The sequence below is a fragment of the Podarcis gaigeae genome (assembly GCF_964106915.1).
Source record: "Podarcis gaigeae genome assembly, chromosome: 6".
Lineage (NCBI taxonomy): Eukaryota > Metazoa > Chordata > Lepidosauria > Squamata > Lacertidae > Podarcis > Podarcis gaigeae.
The window spans coordinates 38,939,295-38,966,237 of record NC_139682.1 but is presented as its reverse complement, the minus strand read 5'-3'; the positions used below and the strand labels follow the sequence as shown (position 1 = coordinate 38,966,237).

At 42.0% G+C, this 26,943-nt stretch overlaps 1 protein-coding gene and 1 long non-coding RNA gene across 2 annotated transcripts in view; one reads left to right on the top strand and one right to left on the bottom strand.

Annotated features, from left to right (window-relative positions):
* Positions 1 to 9,851, top strand: part of LOC310847659 — a 39,710-nt gene extending 29,859 nt beyond the window's left edge. Inside the window, exons 3-4 of the long non-coding RNA XR_014565948.1 lie at positions 1,117 to 1,252; positions 9,176 to 9,851. This is a non-coding gene — a long non-coding RNA (uncharacterized lncRNA). The remainder of the gene's footprint in view (positions 1 to 1,116; positions 1,253 to 9,175) is intronic.
* The window catches only part of CD34 (CD34 molecule), a 134,921-nt gene that overhangs the window by 59,305 nt on the left and 48,673 nt on the right, over positions 1 to 26,943 (bottom strand). The window lies entirely within an intron of this gene.

Sequence of the window (26,943 nt, the reverse complement as noted above, 5' to 3'; positions counted from 1 at the left end):
GAACAAACAAACAAAACCAAATAAATGGTGTATATGGAAGCTATTGTATAAATAAATTAATAATATTAATTGTAGGTATTACAGGAGGCACAGGACTCACTACTGAATGAATTATGGTTTGTGTTCATTCATCAGAGATGTGCTAACAATCTTATCTCCAGGGAGGTTGATATGGAAACATCGTCAAAATGGGGGTAATAATGAAGGAGGTTACTTGTCCCAACAATTCACAAATTAAGACCTCAGCTGCTACAGTTCCATTAAGGTGCAAAGTGTTACATTCCTGTTCATATGTTAAAAACTGAACTGGGGGGGGGGGGGAGAAGAACCCTAAATATTCCCCATTACCAAGGGTTTCGAAAGAAGGCTGCTGCATTGGCTTAATCTGAAGCACCTTAAGTTTAACCAGAACTTAAATGCTCCCTTTAATCAGATGGACTTCAAGGCTATGCAACACAATTCTAAACATGTTTACTCAGAAGTAGGTTCCCCTGAGATCAACAAAACTTTTTCCTTTGCATGTGTATCTAGGTTTGCATTTTAAAATCATCTTAAATATTTGAGGAAAATAGTTCTAAAGATAGACCCGTTGAACACTTCTCACATGATGTGGCTGGTGTGTGTGTGTAAGAAACTAATCTGTCTCAGAGTTCTGCTGACTCCGGAAGCCCCAGTTGGTAGCCTGGGAGAAGGAGATAAGCATCTGTTTGGGAGGCAGGGAACCTCCGGTGATTAGCTATTGTTCAGAGGTTCACTTCCTGTTGCTTCTGAGAACTAAAGGCCAGTTTTGGCCATATATAAAGGCATCTTGAAGCAATTGCCTTTGTGTGCAAATGCACAAAGGGAGTGTATTTTATTGTCTGGAGTCTTACCCCTCCGCTACTCCTTAGTTTTAAAAACAGTATTGTGAAAGGGAGAAAATATAACTAAACATTTCAGGGGCATTTACTTAAATAATATGGGAAATTGCAGGCTGTATTTGTGTGTCACCATTCCTGCCCTGTGTTGATTCACTGAATCGATATTTAGTGCATAACCACAAACAAGCATTATATGACTGTCTCACAAGTAAGAAACTGTAATTGAAGGAACAATGGCTGTCACCTCTTTCCACAGGAACTCTAACCCAGCTGCAACTTTGAAGTCATCATTGTTATGTGGTGAGCAGATTTTTGGCATGCAGGATCTTTTTTAAAAACAACAACAACAACCAAGAACACCAAGATCCATCAAGGAGAATCAGGTGCCAAAGGTATGCACATAGAATTAAAGAATTCTGAGCCCAGGAATTTGTTTTGAGTACCAAAACCAAACTACCACTGATTGAACCCTTCTTTCCACTTCCTTTATTTCAGCAGCATAATTTAGTAGGTAGGGGGTCATAATAGATCAGACTGGCAGAGGATTTCTTGCTTTAGGCCTTAAGATTTGTAATTCTAAAATTTATAATATTTGGCAAAAATAAAAGCAAACAAAATAACAGCAAACAAAAACCAAATCTACAAATATGTTTTCTTGCTGTAAGGGAAATGAAAAGTTTTGAAGATTTCCACAATTATTTATTCCCTGCTAGCAAAATCAAGACATGTATTGTAATCTGTTTACATCATTCGCATTTAATTTCCACTAGACTGAAAGCTGAAAATAAAAATTTAATAAATCCCTGGATATACAAATGTATGAAAACAAGTATACCCTATCTCACTTGACATAGGAACGTTTGCTGAAGCAAATCTCATCACTCAGAGACTGACAGCTGAATGTGTGAAGTACCTCAATTGAAAAATACTGTTTGAGGTCATGACAGGTAAAATGAAAGATCTATTTGTGCCATTTGGCATTTTCGCACATGCAAGTCATCATGATGTTTCAGTCAGTGATGAATGTGTATGTGTGAAGTTACCTTCAGATGCCATACCAGAAATGTTAGGAAACTTGCTCATCCGGTATGTAGCAGGTAGTGTTCATTTAAGTACTTGCAGTCTCCATCAGAGACATTCTAAATTTCAGGAAACTCAGTTTAAAGATGTGAAGGCCTGGAAACACCCTCCCCCATCTGTCCGTCCCCTTCCTGGGCCTTCACATCTCTAGGTTGATTCCTTCCCCCAGCCCTGCTTGCTTAGGCTTTATACAAGAGGAAGAAGCCTACAGTGATCCTAATCTCGCTTGAGATACTAGCTATTCCCTGGGGGTAAATACAGCAAGGGGAGTGAAATTCTTTAAGGATACAGCTGAATTGTCTGACAAGACAGACCCCTGAGAATCTGTGAAGGGGGGGGGGGAATTAATTGCTTGACTTCCCTGTGAGCATTTCAAACCATCTAACCAGTCCTGACATTTACAGGGTAAGGGATGCCAGCCACCTGTTTTTAGTGGGTGGAAGGAAAGAAGATACAGAAAAAGCTTCAGAGCATCCAGTTATTTTAGATGCCTCTGTTCAAAACCACCTGACTGTGCTGCTTTGTACTTCACCCCATCCCACACACCCTTCCAGCTGATTCATGCAACAAGTAGAGTCAGAAGCAGTATTTGCTTTTAAACTGATGGTGGGTGTGGGGGAGGGAATGCATGAAGACAAACCCATGGAACTATGTACAGATAGGTAGCCGTGTTGGTCTCCCATAGTCAAAACAAAAAAAATTCCTTCCAGTAGCACCTTAAAGACCAACTAAGTTAGTTCTTGGTATGAGCTTTCGTGTGCATGCACACTTCTTCAGATACCTGAAGTATCTGAAGAAGTGTGCATGCACACGAAAGCTCATACCAAGAACTAACTTAGTTGGTCTTTAAGGTGCTACTGGAAGGAATTTTTTTTGTTTTGACCGTGGAACTATGCACTGTAGTTCACACTGAATATTGCGGTTCGGGCTACAATACTGTCCAGAAGTATTAAGGCTTCTGTTGTAGGCTGGAGCATGGGCTGAAGCTGAGAAGGTACAACAACCTTGCAGAATCATCTGTTGCTTTTAACTCCCCTGTTGCAGGATAGATTGAGAGAGTTGCATCCACCAGCGCTGCAGTACACTGTTGCACTCATGTTGCAGTGTTGGAGAGCTGTGATGAGAGAGAATAGCATACAGAGGTCTTGCCAAGTAATCCATTGCTAACATTGCAGTTCAGAGGCGAAACTCTGGCTAGCTGATTCACAGGCAAAAGTTTCCTATATCTTTCAGGCTGCAGTAAAGGGCAGCCTATTAATATTGCCTCCTGCCAGGCAAATCAAGCACTCATTTGCATGCAGAAGCCTTGTGCTCCATTGACTTGCATGGTGACTGGTCTGCATTTTTTAATGTTCTAAACCAGCAAGCAAGCTTTGCACATGGACTCAAGTTAGATCAAGGATTAGCCTTTGATGCTAATTTTTGTTTTTTCCAACCCCAGGCTCACACCCAGGGATACAATGCAAAAGCTTGTTGAGGAGCCCCCTTGTTTATATGTCAAATATACTACTTCCTGGGACACTGGCAAATAAAAAAGAACAAGGACAAGGCAGGAAGAGCAGAGAGGTCAGATTTAGTCAAAGTCTGTCCACAAAGGTCAGTGCTAAAGGAACAAAGAGGTGTGCTCTTTTTTCTGAAGGTACAGTGACAAAAAAGAACAAGAAACAGGAAGACAGAGATTAACTGGTCAGGTTCCCTAATAATTTATCAGTACATTTGGAAGGTGTCAGGGAGTCCCATTAACTTGGCTGGTTTCACTGACTGCTCTCCAATGCCTCACTGTCCAAAGTACTTAACTATAATAAACAGCATCACAACAAAACACCAATAAAAATCATTAAAGCATAAGCTTCATAATTTAGCATACAGTTTAGCCTCTCCATACTTGATGTGCAGATTGCTGATTGCGATTTATTCCACCCATTTATGGATGTCACATGAAGGCGTGCACTAGATTTATTAGGGCGATATTTCATCCATCAACAGTTTGACTGGCAAAAATGGGCAGTTATTACCAGAGATAGATGTTGGGTGCTTAATTTAACCTTAATTTTCAATAAATGGCTTGTTTGCCACTCCATATATTTTAAAGATTATTTTAAACATTGGCAATGTTCATCAAGATTTAAACCACAGCATATTGACAAGTATCTTGCAGTTACAAGCATCAGATTTTGATGCAAATGTTATTGATAACATGCAACTATTAGATAAAGCTCTAAATGCCACAAGCCGCAGCACAGGGAAGGGCAGCTCTGGATTAGAGTAAGAGGAAATGATGCCCCAGTCTTGGGTGTGGTGGAGCTATGACGGGTCCAGGACTAGGATAACAAAAAGTGAACCAGAGCATGTGAAGCCTTGGTAAAACCACAAAATAGTAAAAACACGGCCATAAATTAGGACATGCCTTGGGTGATGGTTTGGGAGGGGTGAATGTTAACAGTATCAAGATGGCTTGTGCCTTATTTTCATGATTGTTCAATTCCCATCAGGCAAAAGGATCCATTACATTCAAAAATAAATGATCATTATTTCCACCAGGCATTTTTGTCCCTTGGCTGAACAGACCTATCTGTGTAAACACACAGTTACAGCTGTCACAATGAACTGTATTAAGTGGTTCAGGTGGCTTGATAGGTAGTTAGATTCCCTTTCCCCTTCTTCATACCACTTTGTCATTATTTTACTCCTTGCTGAAATGCTTTATTCCCTCCCATAATATCTTTTTATCTATTGACTTTTTTTAAATGAATGGTGCAGGAACTGGGGATCAATACATATCCCCTAAAGATGTGCTGCTGTAAATACAAACCCACTGCCTTACCTATTTCCCCTTTTATAAGCTCTCCACATATGGTTGTCTGCCCCAGTGCCAAAATCTCCTACCTATTTTTAGTATCCATAAATATACCAGTAATTGTGTGACGTTACTGAAACTGGTGGCTATCATTTATATACCAACAAAACAGAGGCCTATAGAAATGTATTTTGACCAATGAATTTCCATGGGCTGCATTCAGCTAAATCGTTGCATTAGCAGAAGCCAGTGCAATTATTCCTACAAGTGTGGTGGGCTTCTCCTTTCCCTCCCCAAGCCCTCTTGGGAGTGCCAGCTGAACCCTGAAAATAGCGTGGGGAGAGGGGAGGATGTGGTAGCTTGTTGGGCAAACACAACTGCTTATGCAGACAGAATGATCTTCTTAGTGCTACCAAGAGAATAGTGAACTTGAACTCACTAAATTGAAAAAGGGAACATTTTACTATTCACCCAGGCTTCATTTTCAGAACACAAGTTATTTCAGCCTTTTATACTTAGGGATGGATGAATCTATATATTTCTAGTCCACATATTTTCCAGTGAATTTCACTTGTATTCCTTCAAAAGTCATTTAGGTCCTATTTCTGAATGTATCATTAAAAAAAATAAATGGCATGAGAATTCCTAAACATCTATTTAATTATGCATTTTATCACAAATACTATTTTAAATATGTACTTTATCTCACTGAATGCACTTCTAAGTGTATTTTATCATAAAATATGTATTTTAATGCATTTTGGTGTTTTTTTGTTTTTTGTTTTGTTTCTTGCCAAGAACTATATCATAACATTGGGAATGGTGTGAAATCCAAAGGACAATTATGTTCTGATCCACACATTAGTGCAGGAGGCGAGAATCAAGTTATTTTGCATTATAATTCTGCAAGTGTCTCAATTTATATCCATAGTTTTAGAATATGGATTACATGGCACAATGTTTCCCCCTTGTGGTAGGTGTTGCTATTGCTTCAGTTTTCACAATAATATAAAAGTGCATCATTTATTAAATTTTACTTCCCTCCTTTCCTATGAAAATTATAGATGCCACTAGAAGACACACTATTGGCATCACCACAATACAGACACAGCAGTAACAACCAGTTCATCGATGAGGTTAATTTTGTGCTGGTCTTCTTCAGTCTCATGCTCTTTCCTTGAAGTCTTTTGTGATTAATGAATGAGATTATCACATAGGCTTTCCTTAACAGATAATGGGAAAATCCTATTTTACATAATGAAGTGAGAGGAAGAAAGGAGAGGAAAATTATATATTTAGCTCCTGGTTGTACTGAGAGTAAAACAAGTACTTTGTCCTTTTCCTGATTTATATCTGGTCAGCAATATTACCCCTATTATTTATTTAGTTTGATTTATATCATGCCTTCCTTCCTTCCATCCTGGAGGTCAAGGCAGCATACATGGGGTTCCCAGATAGCTTCCCATCCAAGTACTGACCAGGCAGAAGCCTGTTTACTATCAGCAAGACAGCTGTATCATGTGCCCTCATGCCTGTTGCTACTGTTATTTAGCACTTGTCTTCTGGAGCAGCAGCAATGTGCTGAATTCTGTGCAGAGCTCTTTGAGAGCAGTTGCTGTGACAGCAATTCTATGCAGTCTGGGCTACTTTCATTGGGACTGCAGCCATAATGGTGAAAATTGCTGAGAGGAACAGAGCAAAAATTCACAATGGTAAATAAGTTCATTTTAAAGCTTGAATTGATTCAGACTGTTGTGTTTTGATGGTGGTGGTGAGCTTCCTTGATTCCATCCTGGACTCAAAAAATAGTTTGTTTTGAAGTGATTGTCAGTCAGCCATTTAGATCACAATATAGCCCCTTTCAGATCTTCAATCTGTGGTGAGTGTACATGGGGAGGGGGACTGTGTACATTACTCCTGGCTGAGTCATAAGCCCCCAAATTCCCAGCTTTCTTTTTAATCAGTGTAAGTTTCCAACACAGGTGGAAACAGAGAATTGAGGCAAAATGTGCAGCCACAATGCTCCTCATTTGTTCTCTGAAGAAAAATCGCCTACTCCATACCTGTGCCCTGTTCTTTCCCCATGAGATTGCGGAAGCCATTTTGGATGCCACACTCTCGCACTGCACTCTCACTTTGAAAAAAAAATGCCTCTTTTCAGGGTGACATCAAGGTGCGGGTCATGTGATTCTCCCAGGAGTGCATCATGGAAGATGTGCATCACAGTTCTGAGTTTCCATAAGTTTGGATGGTATGCTTTTAGCCAATGAATGAAGTCAGGGCAAAGGCTGACATTTGGGTAAGCAGACAGACCCAATTAGACAATGAGAAGGCTTGAGTAGGGTGCCCATTGTCTGTGCTCCTTTCCTATAAAAGTTAGTTGTAGATGCCACAGGAAAGCCCAATATTAGCATGGCCACAACTCAAAACACAGCAGGAGTTTTGGACTACAGCTCTCATTATTCTCTTCTAGTTTATCTAATGGACAAAGATGATGGAAATTGTATAGCAGCAACATCTGGGGACTCAAGGTTGAAGAATAGTCTAGGCTAACCATCTGCAACCTGGTGTCCTCCAGATGTTGTGGATTTCGACTCCCATCAGGTCCTGCCAGCATGACCAACAATCAGGGACATGGAAGTATGAACAGCATACAGTGATACCTCGGGTTACAAACGCTTTGGGTTACAAACATTTCAGGTTACAAACTTCGCTAACCAGGAAATAATACCTCTGGTTGAAAACTTTGCCCCAGGATGAGAACAGAAATTGTGCGCAGGCAGTGCAGTGGCAGCAGGAGGTCCCATTAGCGAAAGCACACCTCAGGTTAAGAATTGTTTCGGGATAAGAATGGACATCTGAAACGAATTAAGTTTGTAACCAGAGGTACCACTGTACTCTTTTGTATATATGTACATATGTATGTATGTACATGCATGCACGTACACACACACACATGCGCGCGCACACACCACATACCAGACTTCTTCCTGGGACCTGAAATTGTGGCTGCTGCGCCAGTTCTGTACTGTGTTGGTTCCATAGCTGTCAACTTTCAGATTTGAAAATAAGGGATCAGCAGCCTCACCTGTCCCAGGGACAGTCTATGGGATATCTAACAATCTGGGATAGCAGTGGGAAGCAGCGGGAAACGGCGCTGGAATAAGGGAATTTCCTGCAAAAAAAAGGAAGGTTGGCAGCTATGGTTGGTTCTGGCTAACATGGGTCTGATGGTTGGAGAGCACTTTGGCAACAGAGACAATTTGGACCAATAGAAAATAGAGCAATAAACAGGAAGAGCTAGTCCATCCAGCATGTCATCTCCTTGTCCCACCATCTTTGACCCAGGTCCAATCTGACCCTGCAATGATGGCAGGTGGCATCATTGTCATTATTCTGCTGGTGCCACTGCAGCTGCCATGAGCAGTGAAGAAGAGAGTACTAAGGCATTCACCAGACTTTGCTCTCACCACCACCACTACTCTGCCATGTGGCCCATGGGAAGCTCCAAGGCAGGGAAGTAATCAGGAGTGGCAAAGGAAGAATTTGCATTTTTCCTCCCACTGTTGGAAACATACAGTGCTATGGGCCAATCCCTGGTGTGCCTGCAAGTGTTCTATATCCATGCACAGAATAATAAAACAAATATTAATTTTAAACAAATGCATTCACTTAATTAAACAAATGAAATTAATTATTAATTTTAAATACCCAATCTTTTCTTCCTGCCTTCAGGTACGTTTTGTGAGGGAGAGACTAGAAAACAAAATTTCAGCTACATGCCCTTCTACATGAGCAAACATTAAAGAAGAATAGCCTGTTTTCCAGTTGTAGGCAAATTTAAGATTCTGATAGTCTAGCCAATAAGCAGAACATAGTGAATTCTGTAACTTAAATGTTAATGGCCACTAGAATGTGCTTCATCATTGGGCTTCAGGCTTTTTTTTTAGCCTGATGCTGCTGGTAAGACAGTTCCTGAAGTCTACTTTGTATAATTCCTAACTTGATTGGCCTTTGCAGCAGGGCTAGTTGGCTTATTAAGAACACACTAATTGAAGAATTCTTGTCATCCATCAACTGACTGTCTCAGAGGGTAGGCCACTGATCAGTGGGTTAACTAGGATCTATTGAACACAGCTTAGCATTGTTAAATCAGTGAACAGCTTATTATTAAACCACAGAATAGCCACAGAACAGTATGGCAGACAGTAGCAGACAAGGGGAAAGAGGGATGATTAAGAAGAGAGTACTAATACATTGAAAAGTAGGAAAGCCACCCACACCACTGAGCAGCCTTCAATGACTGCCAACTTGAGAGCTTTTAAAGAGGTGTTAGAACTCTGGTAAACCTAAAGTCAGAATAAGAAAAGTTGAAAGAAATAAGTCTCACAGTCCTCGGCTACTATAGTGCTGTACTGGTTTGTTCTCTCTTTTCCAGGGTGTAGATTGGTGCTGCAGGCCTGCATGTGACTTGAGAGAGGACAACATCAGCATCATACATTGTCTGGGGAGAGAGATCTTCAAGATTTAAGGACAAGGGACAGGGATCTGTTAAAAAGGGCAAATGCCTTAAAGGAAATCCGAAGCACATTAAGGCTTCAGAGCCATGTCTATGGAAAAACCTCACAACTTTAACTGAAAAATACAATGTCTATCCAAAGAAGTACATCATGGTGTACAGTATCTAAGGAACATCTCTGCAACATTAAAAAAACAACAATTTGCTTCAAACTGTTTTTAATATTGCATTTTAAAATTACCATAACACAAGAGAACAAAAGTGATAAACTGCTATTTAAGGGACAAACTGTAGGGGGTGCTAGAATCCCAGCTAAGATAGCCTAGGCGCATTCCATTGTTAGTGATGTGATGATTATCAAAGCTATTTGTGAAAGCATATGTTAGTCATGGCAATCTCCTTGGTAATAGAGATCTGGAGGATTTAGAGCCTGCTCTAAGCTGAGAAAGTGAAATGGTGCTCTCTTTTCTTAATTTGTCTGCCACGAATGGCATTGCTGTGTGACAGGTACAAGGAGGGCAAGAATGAATTCCCAGATCATAGGTAGTTGACTTATACCAGGTTAGACTGTTTGTCTAACTAGCCCAATATAGTTGTTGTTGTTGTTATATAGTTGATTCTGACAGGTGGCAGGAGGTCTCTGAGGCCTTGGGCAGAGGTCTTTTCGCATCAATTCCTATGCTGTTTGATCCTTCCAACTTAGGGTGGGGAATCTGTGGCCTCCAGAGGTTGTTGAATTACAGATTCCATCATACCTGACCACTGGCCATTAAGAATCCAACAATATCTGGAGGGCCACAAGTTCCCCATCCATGTTTTAACAGGAGATGTCAAGGTGTTTTCCAGGTGCCCAGTCTTGTTGGCACTCTGAGCATGCCTCTTAACCCCTTGACTCTTCTGTTTTCCTCCATAAGTGGCTGTACAAAGAATCATAGAAATGTAGAGTTGGAAGGGACCCTGAGGGCCATCTAGTTCAACCCCTTGCAATGCAGGAAATCTTAATTGAAGCATCCAAGACAGACGACCATCCAATCTCTGCTTAAAAACCTCCAATGAAGGAAAGTCCACAACCTCCCAAGAGTGTCTGTTCCACTGTTGAACAGCTCTTACTGTCAGAAAGTTCTTCTTGATGTTTAGTTGGAATCTCCTTTCTTGTAACTTGAATCCATTGGTTTGGGTCCTACCCTCCAGAGCAGGAGAAAACAAGCTTGCTCCATCTTCCATGTGACAGCTCTTTAGATATTTGAAGGTGGCTATCATATATTTCCTCTTTTTCAGGTTTTTCCAGGCTAAACATACCTAATTCCTTTAACCGTTCCTCGTAAGGCTTGGTCTCCAAACCCTTGATCATCTTGGTTGCTCTTCTCTACACACATTCCAGCTTGTCAATATCCTTATTAAATTGTGGTGCCCAGAACTGGCTGCTTAGCATGCCAACCGACTGTTTTGGAAAGCCCTTCCTTAGCCAACTATGATCTCCAAATGGGTCACATTTTGTCCCAGGTAACCCATCAGAAACCACAATCCTTCTGAGGGGATCATGTTGTCCAACATGTTCAGTTTGTTCCAGCTGCTCCATGGCATATTTCAGGACAAGTCTCATAGAATCATAGAACTGTAGAGCTAGAAAGGATCCTAAGGATCATCTATTCCAACCCCCTGCAATGCAGGACTTTGCAGCTATCCCATATGGGGATCAAACCTGCAACCTTGGTGTAACCAGCAACACACTCTAATCAACTGAGCTATCCAGAGGCCCTTTGAAGTACTTTGTAAGTACTTAGAGCTCCTCCTCATTGGAACTTAAAGTCAATTAACTTCAGCTGGTTTGGGACAAACAGCTTACATTACATTTCCAGCAAGAACAACATAAATATGTAACCAAATAACTCCATATGATATAACAAAACACACATGCACAGTGTTACTCCACACAGATTACATAGTCAAGGGGAGGAATGCTTTAAGATCCAATTTTACCTTGGGGTATTGGTGCTCACTAAGAAGTAGATTGGCATCTGTACAGCATTAGTACAAAATGTTTCCTTCTTCATCTCCTTTATTTACTTCATGGCATGTTTTCAAGAAAAGTCTCACAAATCTTTGGTTATGTTTTCCATCCTATCACTGGCAGGAGACATGAAAAAAGCTGATAGCCCTGCCAAAATGTATAGCCCACTGTGGTCTGTGCTCTGTAGTCTTAAAAGACCACCCAGAGCATTCTGGGACACTATCCAAAAATTTATGTCTAGCTGGAAGTGTTTTTGACAGCAAATTCTCATTTTCAGTTGTACAGAAGCGTTCTGCACATTTGATTTAGCACTGTGGTGGCAAACCAGGGGCACTGTGGTCTTGATATAAAACTCCTGTCGTTCTTGTTGATGCACTTACCTTATTGTAGAGCAATGAGATGAGGTTCAGCTTGGGGGTGCCCACTTCAACACTATGGAGCTTGTTGTGCTCCTTGGTTTTCCTCAGAGCTACAAACAATGATGTAGGCTGGAGAATGGCTGGACTAGAAGTGGTGCAAGATCAAGTGTGAAACCAATGGAACAGTGTTTAAAGCATGCCACCATGCCTAAGATATAGTGACAAAGGCAGAAAAAAGGCCTAAATTGCTGTCTCTGTTGCACCCTCAAATAGTCAGTGAATGGGATGTTGGAACCCCAGGCCTGCTGTGATACATTCACAGGTTCAGATGCTGGTAATCACAGACTACTGTAATGTGCCCTGTATGAGGTTTCTCTTCTGGCTGGTCCTGAGGTTGCAGCTTGTGCAGAATACTTCAGCCGGAGTAGTGAGTGCTAACCCTTACCAAATATATATCATGGCAATGGGGTACAAGCCATAAGAGTAGTAGTAGTAGTAGTAGTAGTAATGTGCATGTGGTGCCTACCCTATGGATCATAATTGTGGCATCTCAAGCTGTGGGGCAGGACCACAGTTCAGAGGCAAATCTTTGGGTTTCCTACCCCAGAATAAAGGACAATTGGTGTAAAGCAGCTTCCTTCCAATTCCAATTCCATTCTAGATATAGGATTGTATCGAAATCTGTTGCTGCCCCCACATCACCCTTTCCAAATCAAGATGCAAGTGCGCAAAAGGGACTCTTCCAAAAAGACAATTCATTTTCCTCCCCTTTCACATTTGCAAAGCTAGAGCTGTGAAGTCCTTCCCTTCCTCTTACTTTCCTGAATGCTTTCCTGAACATGGATTGTTAGGAAGAGTGGAACACTAGCGTCTCTAGTAATGTGAATAGAGGAGCAGTAAATTTGCATCCCAGCTCTCTTAAAAAACACAAAAAACCTGCATGCTGGAGTGCCCTTATTCAGATAAAAAGGACACATGAACATCAACTGCAACACAATACAAACTGTGATATAACCACAACCTGAGCAATAACCTGAGCAATATTGCATGATTACATTTGCCACCATTTTATTATGGGGCCAAAAGTACCCCTAAGAATTTATATCACTTGCTCAATAGCTCACCTATACACTGTCCTTTGCTTGCAGGTCTCTCAGGCCCAGTCACTGAATAAAAAACATTTTCTTGAATAACCTTGTGAAAGTCAAGGGGCACACGATTCTCTTGCATCTGATGAAGAGCTGCAAAGAAAGAGTACAGTCTCTTCATTTAGCTTGTAAAAGCTGCAGACTGGAAGAGAGTTTAATTTAATATGGTGTGTGCATTAAGAAAGAAAGAGGCTGAAAAACTGAACACTTGAGTGTGCTGGTGCTTGTAACTGATCGTTAGGCCTAATTGGATAGTCTGACATAGTCAGAAAAGTAACATTAACTAGGATTAGGGGGAGAAAAACACCCCTCAGAATCCATCATTCAAAAGGGGAAGATCCCCTCCAGCTGTAGTTTATTTAAAGTAAGCACAGTCTAAAGCAGTGGCAATATCATTCAACAGGAAAGAGAGTGTGGCTCTTCTACAAGAGATTTACTGTTTAGAACAGCTTCGCTGTGAAGTCACTAACATTTAGAGCACAACAAATTGGTGTTTATGTAGCTACACCACAATGAATGACAGTCTTTATGAACCTTGCAAGCAAAACTTAGTAGAGGCTGACAGTACTTGAAAGGAGAGAAATGTAGAGTTACTGGCACCGGCAGCTCAATAGGAGGCCCACCGTATTGTATGTCAGTGCCAGGCTCAGCCCAGAGGCATACAAAATAGGTGGCATCTTTTCCTTCTGTGCATAGATTCTGTTGGCCAATGTTTGTGTTGGCTTGGTGTTTCAAAAGCCTATGAACTCTTACAAATATTATTCAAATAAAACATATAAAATGTACATATTGTGACTTCCTAACCAATATGTCAACAACTGTCGTAAAAAGATACACAGCCATTACAATTACGGGACTATCTTCCATTCTGCAAATCCTTCTCAGTATACATGGCTTTTGCTGTCAAGAGAATAGGGATGACAAGGTATTATATATCTATTTCATTGGACCGATTCCTGCTGGAATAGCAACGTACAAGTTTCAGAGGGGTAGTTGTTGATAGTTTAGTTGCAACAAATGCAAAAGTTCTTATGCAATCTTAAATACTAACTGGTTTATTATGGCATAAGCATTAAAGGACTAGAGTCCACTTCATTGGATGTATGGAAGGTTATGACAAATTGGCAGATATATAAATGGGCATTGATGTAAAAGTTATAAAATTTTAATAGTGAGGCCAGAAGTTAGGGATAAAATGCTAAATGTATGAAAATAAATACTGTAGTGATGATTTACAAAGCAGTGTTGATAATAACATAAGCTTCCTGGTACTGGCACTGATAAGACAAATAACTATATTGCTAAGACAATTAAATCCATTATCTCGATTCAGGCCACATGTGATGAATCAAGCTTCTACATAACAACTCATCTACAAGTTTGTTTTTGTAGACTCATAGACAGAAGGCCTCATCAGGTATTTGGATTAGGTGCTAACACACAATGGGGGCTGTGGGAATGAATGAGCATGCTGGCTGTAGCCATACATCAGCCTACATGAATTGAAGGCTGAAATTCTGAAGTGGGGAGCCCCTATATTCATGGAGGATCCCCACACGTTTTGGAAGGTTTTAAAATACACCGGGAAACACCATAGGTGGTCTCCACTTCAGAAGTTTGTGGAGGGTGAGGGGAGCATGGCGCTGATGCATTCATCCCCATGATCTTTCCTCATGGGTTAGCAAGTCTGGAGAATGCTTTAATCATGCCTGATTTGTGCAGCATGGAAGCTTGTATATTTCTTGCAGAGTTTGGTATGACACTACTTTCATAACTGACTACTTTATAGCCTGAATCTAATCTCTGACATTGGCAAATGAAGTGTTGTTAGTTGACACCATTTATGAGTGCAGCTACAGCTGTCTATTGCTGCAACTTGTATTGCACAAGGGGCATAAGCTGCCTAGGTGCACCTGTGTGGTTTAAGCCTTTGCACAGTATATAAAAGGGTGCACGACATGACATTTGTAGGGAACAGGATTGGCAATGTTATCTGACATCTTTTCTGGGACACTAGAACCAGGACCTCTCCTTGGCACAACACAAATACTAAAATTTATGACATTCCCAAAATATTACATTAAACAGTATTGCTACTCTTACTTTACTTTTCTGAGCAGTGAGCAGTTGCAGGGGTTTAATGTGTACATGGGTTTAATTTCCTTTGGAAGGAAGTCACTGGAATATTTGAAATTATTTACAAATCTACAGCTAGGCATAGGTGGATGCAAAACCTAGAGCACTCCAACAAACAGCCAAAGTAAACTCACTGTCCCAGCCAGCCCAAATGCTGTTAGTATAGGGACCAAACTAATCTCTCTGTCTCCAGGTTTTTCTCAATCTCTGGCTCAAACTTGACAACTGCAGTCTGTTGTTTTTCCTTAAAGTTAAGGAAGATTCAAATTGTTCCTCACTATTTCAAGCCATAAGCCAGCAGCCTCAGGTATGACCAGACGTGGCCGGCAGGTTTAATCAGCTTCAAGGCACAGCTAGCTCTCTTGAGTCCAAACCCCAAAATGTATACCATTTATAGTACAGTACAGTCAATGCAATGAATTGGGACGTGGGTGGCGCTGTGGGTTAAACCACAGAGCCTAGGACTTGCCAATCAGAAGGTCGGTGGTTCAAATCCCCACGGCGGGGTGAGCTCTCGTTGCTCAGTCCCTGCTCCTGCCCACCTAGCAGTTCGAAAGCACGCCAAAGTGCAAGTAGATAAATAGGTACCGCTCTGGCGGGAAGGTAAACGGTGTTTCTGTGTGCTGCTCTGGTTTGCCAGAAGCGGCTTAGTCATGCTGGCCACATGACCTGGAAGCTGTACGCCGGCTCCCTTGGCCAATAAAGCAAGATGAGCGCTGCAACCCCAGAGTCGGCCACAACTGGACCTAATGGTCAGGGGTCCCTTTACCTTTACAGTCAATGCATAGCCCCATAGCAACACATTACATATGTTAATGATATGCACCCAAATACCACAACAAACAGCAGCTGTGCAGTACACTATGCACAAAGCCTTATATAGACGCCACATCATTTGTTCTTCCAACAAATTAGCAGCTTGTATACTGCCCCCCTTCTACCACTTAGACATCCACACAGAATATGTATCACGTACAGGAAATTGGACTTCCAAACACAAGGGATGGAGAGCAGTCCATAGACAGCACAATAAAGCCACTTGAACAGAATAACAGCTGCTCACCCATTGATTATAACATTCTTGACTCACTGGTGTTGTTTATCCCTAGTAATGTCTGTCACCTGAAGTACAGTCAACTCATTTGAACTATCTTTCTTCTCTAGAAGCAGAAGGGGAAAAAAATCAATCTGTCCCTTCTACTTCGATTACAGAAGTGAGAAATAAAAGACCTTCCAAACCATCAGATGACCCTATATATTTTACTGATGTGTTTATATATCAGTGGCAGTTGGCAAGTCTGTGGACTGCCAAGCACCTTCTGATGACACATAATAAGCACATGTGTGGGGGGAGGCTTGCATGTGTATGCGCACACACATACTCACAGAGGCCTGTGGTGAATAATAGAACAAAAAGCTCCTAGCAACTCCACAAATCAAAGTGCACAGAAAAATAAACAAAGTAGTTAAATATCTCATTAGAAGGGCAAAAGATAGGAAGGGGGTGTTGCAAGAGGGTTTAAACAAAACTTCAGAGAGAGAGAGAAAAGATTTTAAAGTTTTAATGCATTAAAAAAATTATTAATTAATTCAGTTTATAAGTCAGGCAATAACAATAGTTATCTAGGTATAATTTGTTGGTTATTGTTCCCTTTTTTTTAATTCTGGTTGTGAACTCTCTCATATTCCTCTGTCTCCCTTTGACCAAGGCATGCTCTCTTTCAACCTGCCCCACTTAACATTTCTTTCCTTTGTTATTAGCCTAGTCAGACAAAATTTCTAGACAGTTCCATCGATACTGGTACTCAGTTATTTGCTGCTCTCTTTTCTTCCCTTGCTTCCCAAGCAGAAGGTTGTTTATGTGGTGACAGCAATGACTATACTCTCCTTCATTCTGTGTTGCACCATGTCGGCACACCAGCCATGTTGTATTATGCCATGTTCCCATGGCAGCCATTTTGTAACTGGTACCAATGATATTTTCTCAGTATTCAAAATGTGCCCACTGCTCTAAAAAGATTGGCAACCCCTGCCTTGGTACAGTGTTCAAAGCACGTAAACCAAGCATTTGTCATTTTTTTCTCTGCCATTTTTTTCTGTGGTATGCAATCCTGATTTTATCACCAGTCTTCCCAACATGCTTGCCTTCCAACTTCACACATTTTGCTTCATTGAACTAGAAAAAGTATTTTTCTAACTAACAAGTGCAAATACTTACTAAAAAACTGGTTGCACGATGAGATACACAAAATACACAAAACACTTTCCCCTTGTTTACACCTCAGGATAAATGAAAACTGCTTAGCTAGAGACAAAATTGACTACACTGAATTGTCGTCAGTAAGCAAAGTGCAAAAATCAATGGCAGCTAACTGTTAAAAGGTGAAAAGTAGTGGAATGAATTTAGCCTTTTTTGGTGTAAAAATTATCATGAAACCCCGGTGCAAAAAGACCGTGTCAGCCGCATCTTATATAGTCATTTGCGTAGTCATTTTATACATAAAATCGTCTTCCTTGGAATCTTTTGAATCAGTCTCCAGGCTACTATCTTCCAGGTTCAGTGAGGCCAGCACAGGAGGTCAAATATTTTATTGTAACAGGATATGGAATTCACAAATGCCGGAATAATTTTGCAATAAAACAAAATGTTCAGGGCTTGTGTACTATAATGAGACATATGAAGAACCATTAACTTGTCCCTTTCATCTGACTGCCATCTATCTTGATGTCCCATGGCCCTGAGGTTAACTGTATTTGCAGTGGGTGAGAATAATAGACACATTACGAATACTCGAGGTAGGATAAGACTCCCCAGCATAATGAAGAATTAATGATTCCTAATTTGTCTAGAGATACAGGATGGATGTCAGATCTGATGGATGCTTGCTGGGTGAAACAAGTTTGTCCTTTCTTTGCTCATGGTTGGCATCTTTTCAGCAGCTAAACATTAAAGTCATACTTGTACCAAACACTCGCAGTAATACGGGGTATATTTTATTGACATTGCAGTTCTGCCTTCCGTACAGGTTATGACAATTAATAGGTATCGGCAAGGAATAGTTTCCAACAGAGAAAAGGTTAATTGTTTTGCTACATAATCTAACTCCAGGGAATCTTTCACTCTGCTGGAAAAGTCACCTCTCATGATGCAACAGAAGAGAAGCCAGATGCTTCTTATTTGATAGGACTGACCCTTATTCTAGATCCCTGCAGCTCCTTAAACAAATGACCTTCCTGTAAGAACACTGCAGCTCTAGTGGAGTCAGCGTCAAATATTTCTAAATTCTCTTATTTTTGAAATAGTGTATTCACCATCTTAGTATCCTGGATATGATGATATAGACTGGTTGAGACCATTCACATTTATTCATTTATTTATCTCCACCCTGATGCTTTGCAAAATGGTGATATGTAAGTACTTTTCTAAATGAACTAACAATAGCTGCACTGGTTGCCAGATTGTTTCTGGGCCCAATTCAAGGTGCTAATGTTAGTGTTTAAAACCTATAACTACTCAGGCCCCAAATACCCACAAGACAGACTCCTTCCCTACTGACCCTCTTGAGTGCTGAAAGGGGGCCATCTTGGTAGTTCCTCTGCTCTCAGAGGATCGAGAGATGGCAGCCCAGGAGAGGGCATTCTCTGTGGTGCCCCCTAAGCTGTGGGACTCCTTCCCCACAGAGGGGCATCTGGCACCTTCATTATAAAGCTTCAGGAGAATGCTGAAGATGTACTCCTTTACCCTGGCTTTTGACATCTGAGGTGTATGTTTTCAGGACCCACCTTATTTGTATGAGTGCAAATTGTTTTAAATTGATTTTAATATTATTTTAATTTTTTTTAATGTTATAATCTACCCTAGGACATTAGGATGAAGGACAGGTAATCAAAAAACAAAAAACCCCAACAACAATCCACTTTTCCTCCCTCTTTAATGCAGATGCACTATTTCCATGTTGTTTTTTAATTTTCTTTTGCAGAAACAGTAAATGTGGGTTAAATGGAAAAATAATATCGGACAGCATTTCAATGAGCATTTCAATGTGTGGACACTGTAGAAAACATCCATGCATGAGCATCACTACATCCACAAAACACTGCTCTGTGGAAGCAACCATTGCAAATTAAAAGTACTGCAGTCTTATTGTGCCTTTATTATATCAGTGGTGTTTTTTAAGTAGTCAGCATGCTGGGTAAACAGGAACTCTTCTCTTTTCAACATATATCCCTTCTGTCCTTGAGGGCCATATGACATGACAGGCTCAGTAGCATGTAGCTTATCCCTGGGGAAGTCTTCCCCCCTTGTTCTTTTTTGCTTTTAAAATGCAGCTATGGACTCTACAAACCAAAGGAGAAGAACAGCATGGGGTGAAATGTGCTGTTTCCCCAGTCAAAATCAAAACTGCTTTTTGCATTACATAGGTAGAGATACATACCCCAGCAAAAAGCAGCTGGGGAGAATTCAGCAGAAAAATAGCACCAGGGAAAGGGTTGTGCTGGGTTTCCACTGCTCTTTGCAGCTTGTACGGCTGCAATTCATAAAACAAAACAAAGAAACCAACTATGAATCAGGTGCCGCTTTATTTAAGTCACTGGCTTAAATGCTTTCTTGCTTTCTGTTTTTATTGTAAAAGGAGGGGAAAAGGTCAAGACATCCTGGTTGTTCACATGAAAAAAAATAATACTTTGATTTTCCAGGAAACTGCAAAAGATGAAAATAATAAGAAAAGAAACAAATAAGCTGGGGGGGATGGACAACAACTCTGGCAGCTTCTCCCCTTGCTTGCTCCATTTGCCCCCAAACACCCACCTGACCATGTTAGCCTGTTCATTTTCATGTACGACCTGGTGTTACAATGAGTACAAGCATGGATGTGGTACGCTCTGCTGCACAGAGACCCGGAGCCCATTTCCACTAACCTTGACCTGTTGTAAGCCATCAACCTCCAGTGAGACTTGCCTCTGCTACACGCTGTTGCTACAGAGAGAATGGGGAGGGGGAAACCCACAAAGCATGTTTATTCTTCCAAGGGGACTTACGGATGGCTTGCCCCTATGCCACTCTAAATAGAAAGCACCATCCATTCAATTGCATTGGCTTCCTCCTCCTCTCCCCCCACCAGCTTCTTTCAGGTACATTGCTTCTCTTCAGCAACAACTACACATGCCCTGTTAGGGTCGCATGCTGATCAATTAAAATTACTTCTGCTGAAATACTTCTGAAGCCAGTTGCCTCTGTGCAAAGCAGGAAAACAGTGGCTATAGGTGCACAATTTACCGAAGCTTACAGGGCAAACGGAAGCATAGGAAGCTAGAGTAAATTATGCTGGTGTAAGTAAAGCCAGCATAAAGTACACCAGATCTAGAGTTCGCTCAGGAGGCTCAGGAAGGGGAGGCTGGCTGCACGCACCCATATCAGGTGTGTACAAACTGTGAGGCTGGCTATAGATAACTCATGGGAAGTGGCACAGCAAAGGAATGCAAGCAAAAAGGAGATGGAGTGTCCACCATGTCCACAGCGATGCTCACTACAGTGGCAGCCAAGCATCACTATGCATCACAAATCCCAGGCACACCAACTGCACACCCCCGGTGGTGGGAATGGGCAGACAAGTGGGAGGCCAGGCAGGCAGGCACTGTTGGAAAAATCCATTCCACCTTTAGTTGCAGTCATGGAACTATTGCATGTCACATGTCTGTTTACATACCAGCACAGTCTGCTGGGAACTTCTGTTGTGCGTATAGCTTTTGCTTCTCTCTGTCTCTCTGAGAAGACAAAGAGAGAGATGACATGTTTCTTTGTCCTGATTTATGATTAATAAATCGGTAGTTGTAGTATGCTCCCACAAGCCTCATGCCTATTCTGTGTGCTCAGTTCGCTCGGCTGTTATTGTGTGCCCTAGCTTTGAAGCCTGGGTCACTGATTTACATCGGAGCAGAGGCCAATGGATCTTCGCAGAGGGGCGACTGGAAGGAGACGACCCAGCTGGGACTAGCCAGCTGGCCTTGCGACCCTCTGCATACCAAGAACAGGCACTACACTGGCATTTCTTGTGCCTGCCGTATGCAAGGCCTGCCTGGGAGCTGACAGCCCAGTGCTGAAGGGGAGCCTCTCCACCATGCAATCCCAGCACCTGTTCTTGCCACTGCTGCCTCCCACGATAAGGTCTGGCATCATGTTCAACTTTGGCCAGTCTCCGTTGGGCCACTAAGGTTGGGGGCATTCTCTTCCAGACCCCTGTGGGGCAGTGTGAGCAGGCACCTCTCTTTGGGGCAGGTGGCACAGCTCAGAGGCCAGGGCAGTGGTGGCTGCTGCCCAGAGGATTCCGAAGGGGAGGGGAGGGGAGAGGAGGCTGAGGGAACACTCCACAAGGGAGGGTATTCGAAAAAGGGTGATGCTGCCAGCTCTGTAGGCAACGGGTGGCATAACTGGGCCCCTGAGCCCCACAGGGGTGCTGCAGAAAGAATGTAGTTGGTCAAGGGAGCTGTGGACTCAAAAAGGTCAAAAGCTCTAAGCACATGCTTGTTTTGCTTAATGGTTAATCCACCCCTGCTCCAAGGAATTCAAAGCGCATGGGGAAATGTCAAATGGCAGCCCCCTAAAATATTTTATTGGGTGCTCCCAAGGGACCTCGGTTGGCTCCTATGACCCTTAGGGACCCTTCTAACTCTATGATTCTATGATTCGTACACTGAATCAGAAAAAATGATTAATATGCTTTGCTGCTATTAAAGGTAAAGGTAAAGGTAAAGGTACCCCTGCCCGTACGGGCCAGTCTTGACAGACTCTAGGGTTGTGCGCTCATCTCACTCTAGAGGCCGGGAGCCAGCGCTGTCCGCAGACACTTCCGGGTCACGTGGCCAGCGTGACGAGGCTGCTCCGGCGAACCGGCACCAGAGCAGCACACGGAAACGCCGTTTACCTTCCCGCTATAAAGCGGTACCTATTTATCTACTTGCACTTAAGGGTGCTTTCAAACTGCTAGGTGGGCAGGAGCTGGGACCGAACGATGGGAGCTCACCCCACTGTGGGGATTCGAACCGCCGACCATGCAATCGGCAAGTTCTAGGCACTGAGATTTTACCCACAGCGCCACCCACGTCCCGATTGCTGCTATTAGGCTGTTTATTTGTTGCACAAAGATCAGAGTACTATTGCTACTGGAGATGAGAACTTAAGATGGAGCAGGGTGTGCAGCATATTGACAACTAGGACTGTCCTAGACGTCAGGGGATTTTCTGTTTTGCACATCACAAACTCTTGGAAGCAGAAGGAGAAAGGGGCTCTCTCACCTTCAAAAGATACAGAAGAGTGAAATGTCAAAAGGTAGCCTAGAAGGGCAGCAAATTTTAATACCAGAAGAAACAAAGGGTACTAAAGTTATATGCTTCCATATTTAGAGAAAGAAAGAACAGAAGGAAGGAAGCCATCCCTATATCCGGCGTGTGATTCTGGCTTCCAGTAAATTCAATAAGAAATGTTAATAGCAAGCAAGGAATAAGAAGACTGTGGCAGAACTCTCTGCAGCAGCTGCTCGTGCACACACTGCCCTGGCTACTTCCATTCATCTCCTTACTTCTCTCTTCCCCACTGGCTGAAGAACACAATGGATCAACTACTTTGCAGTTGAATCTGGGGGCAGGGGGGAATGCTGGGATCTCTCCTTAGTAAAAAGTGAAAGCAAATTAAATTAAGACTGCACAGTCTTGCAAGCTTGGGAAATAAAATCAAACTTCCCAAATCAGATAAAAACAAAATCAAGAGGGCAATTAAATGTTCTGTTCCAAACTGAAGAAGGTATAATAGGTTTGCTGTTTTAAATTGAACATGGCATGCTAGGATACAAACTTGGACAACTCCACTCTTGTCAAATAGTTCATTTTAAAACTGGAAGCCACAAGAAACATTTTGAACAGCTTGCAACAACATTGTCAATAGCTTTTGAAATGAATAGATGAATAAGGTGTAAAGAAAATTATCATTGCTGTTATTCAGCCAAATAGAATAATAAACTCCCGGTTCAACTCAGTCCATTAAAAGCCATTAATCCAACCCATCAAAATATTCCTCTTCTTTCTTGCATAGATGCAAACAAAAAAAAAATTTAATGGTTAAAACTAGATCACTTTTACAGTGCAATCCTACTATGCATGTTTACTCAGAAATAATGTCCACAATTTTCAATGGATTTTATTCCCAGGTGAGTATCCATAGGATTATGGCATTCAAATAGAGCATTTTCTCTCTCTTGCCTGAGGAAGGAGCTTGAATGCAAAGCACTATGAATCAAAGCCCCTTCCTCCACCCCCCTTGGCTGCAGGACCAGTTTCATGTCAGGGAGCTACCTAGTGTAGTGGTTTTCATTCAGTGTGTCATGGCACCCTGGGGTTCCTTGAAGGATGGTCAGGGGTCACACAGGCAACAATGGCCTCTGTCCCTCTTTCCTTCCCTCCCTTCTCTGATGCCCTCTTGCATCTCTGCCTCTCAAAGGCTTGCACACAGCTGTTTGTTGCAGAGGCCCTGGCTACAAGCTCCACAGGCGAATGATGCCCCTGGGGCTGGTCAGGGGGTGCTGGTCGCCAAGAGCTGAGGGGGCCTCAGAGTAAGCAAGCAAGGGGATGAGGCAGCCAAGCCAGCTAGTCCACCAGTCCTTGCTGTTGGGAATGGACAGACAAGTCCTAGGGCCCTGTGGGGCAGGGGGGAGGGCAGCTCAGAGACCAGGGATGGCAGCAGCAGCTGCCTGGAGCTCCCAAGGAGAGCAGAGAGGAGAGGAGGCTGAGGGAACACTTCACAAGGGGGTGGTGTTTGAAAAGGGTAAGAGGCTGCCAGCTCTGCAGGCAAGGGGTGACATAACTGGGCTCCTGAGTCCCATAGGGGTGCCACAGAAAGAATGTAGCTGGTCAAGGGAGCTGTGGACTCAAAAAGGTTGAAAACCTCTGCCCTAGCAAGGGCCCTTTCAGTTAGCTGTGCTGCAAAACTGGGTTATATTCAGTGCTTCCTCCCCTAAAAATGTTTAGGGGTACTCTCATTTTCCTACTCATATTGAAATACTGCCCCTCAATGAAGCCAAACTTAGATTCACAAAATGTTTAGGGGGATGCGTACCTCTGCTTCCCCACAGAAAAAGCACTGTTATATTCAATAATTTTTATGCACATTAAACCCATTAAAACCAATGGACCTAAGTTAGTAATGGCCATTGATGCCAATAGGTTTATTCTGGGTAAAGTTTGGTTGAATACAGCCTTTTATCTTCTGTCCTTTTCTAATAGGCTGATCATATAACAAGAATGCCAAATAAAAGAAAGGCTGGTAAACAGAACAATGGACTCAACCCTTTCAAGGTGGAATATAGTTACAGATAGGTAGCCGTGTTGGTCTGCCATAGTCAAAACAAAAAAAATTCCTTCCAGTAGCACCTTAAAGACCAACTAAGTTAGTTCTTGGTATGAGCTTTCGTGTGCATGCACACTTCTTCAGATACACTGAAACAGAAGTCACCAGACCCTTCTATATAGTGACTCCTACCCACTCAAACCTGTATAGTAACTCCTACCCACTCAAACCTCTCTTGTACCTGCGATACATTGACGATATTTTTATCATCTGGACACATGGTCAACAGACCCTGGACACCTTCCACCAGAAATTCAATGATTTTCACCCCACAATCAACCTAACAATGAATCAATCTATGCAAGAAATACATTTTTTGGACACTACTATAAAAATACAGGATGGGCGCATAGACACCACCTTATACCGTAAACCAACTGACCGACAAACATGTGTATGTGAATCCGGTCTTGGGTGTTTGATTTTCGTTGTTGTGTATACTGTGTATATACGGACAATGACAATAAATTTATCTATCTATCTATCTATCTATATCTACATGCCTCTAGCTACCATCCCAAACATACCAAACAGTCCATTGTATATAGCCAGGCACTACGTTACAGCCGTATCTGTTCCAATTCTACAGACAGAGACTCTCACCTAAGAGATCTACAGCAAACCTTTTTAGAACTAAAATACCCAGCAGATGAAGTTAGACAACAGATCAACAGAGCCAGACTGATACCCAGAGAGAACTTGCTGCAAGACAGACCCAAAAAAGAAAATAACAGAACACCTCTAGTCATCACATACAGCTCCCAAGTTAAAACAGTACAACGCATCATCAGAGATCTACAATCTCTCCTGGACAATGACAGTTCTCTTTCTCAAGCTCTGGGAGGAAGACCTTTCATTGCCTACAGACAGCCACCCAATCTTAAACAACTCCTAACCCACAATAATACTACAACCAGACTTAACACGGACACTGGCACCAGAGCCTGCAATAAACCCAGATGCCAACTTTGCTGCCACATACACCCGGACAACACCATTACTGGCCCCAACAACATCACACATACCATCTCGGGACTATTTAATTGCTCATCGTCTAACATTGTGTATGCCATCAAATGCCAACAGTGTCCTTCAGCTCTCTATATTGGACAAACAGGCCAAACCTTACGCCAAAGAATAAACGAACATAAATCTGATATCAGGAATCACAAGACAGAGAAACCAGTAGGAGAACACTTCAGTCTCCCAGGACATTCTATACAAGATCTCAAAGTAGCTGTTTTACTACAAAGGAATTTCAGAAATAGACTGGAAAGAGAAGCTGCTGAATTGCAACTTATTACCAAACTTAAAACCATGGAGAGACCTGGTCTGAACAAAGACATTGGATTCTTATCTCATTATACATGACAAAGCCATTTTTCACCTTCTCACCCCTTGCTTTTTCCTGTAAGACCTATTGCAGTCGTTAAGAGTCATCAACAGGCTCATCACAGCTATCTGCCAATCACCCATTCCCACCACCCTTCTGAGTAATACCCCTCCCCACCTTCCCACTATATAGAAGGGTCTGGTGACTTCTGTTTCAGTGTATCTGAAGAAGTGTGCATGCACACGAAAGCTCATACCAAGAACTAACTTAGTTGGTCTTTAAGGTGCTACTGGAAGGAATTTTTTTTGTTTTGAAGGTGGAAAATAATTCATTTGACCATGGCTATTGTTACATGTTCTGTGACCTTTGAGCAATGAGGGGTTTTAGAGGTCCCTGCATGTACCTTGGGGTTTGGTTTCCTTGGAACAGAAGTCACTAGAGTTTGGTGACATTTCTCTGTTACAAGGTTTCTTCACACATATATCAAGACAGAAGGCTCACAGCATTAACATTCCAACAGATACTTCTTCTCCATTAAGTTTCTACAGGGGCCATAGCTGTCGGTTTTGCACATAAAGCAAATCTGTCTCTTTCCAGCTCCACTCCCAAGACTACCAATCTATTGTTCTCTTTCATATGGACACACCTTGATGACATTACCTACAGCCAGAAGATTTAGAAGATATGTCCCCTTCAATGAGGTTTTCCAACTATTAGTTTCTGTGACAACTAACCACCTGTATTTCACCAAGTCTTCTGTAAGGCAAAGGTCCATTATTTCAATTCAGGTGTATCTACCAGGCCAAGCCTGTCCATCCAGGTTACCTCCTTAAAGTTATTCTTCTGTAGAATGCAATCATATAGCTATAAAATCACAAGCTTGGAGAGGACCCCAAAAAACCAATTTAGTCCAACTCAAAAATTAAAACACTATTAGGAGACTTACGTATTCTCCCCTCTCTCTCTCTCTTTGGCAAAGAAGACTGATATGCATGACGGAGATTGGGGAAAATCAGCTTCAGCAGGAGCCAAAAATTATCTTGGATTTTCAAATACTGGCAGATATATATGCTCTAACTTTTAAAATTTGATCAGTGGGATTTCTATGGTAAAAACAGAACTGGCAGCAGTTCATTTTTGTGCAGTGTGATAAAGTTCACTTTTAAACTAAACAGTCTCAAATACATCTTCTGATCTCACCACTGAGCAACCATAGTCAGCCACTGTTTAAGCAAAAGCCATAACAAAGTAACAGAACAAAGGTTGATATTCAACTAATAGTGCAATGCTTACCATGCCTACT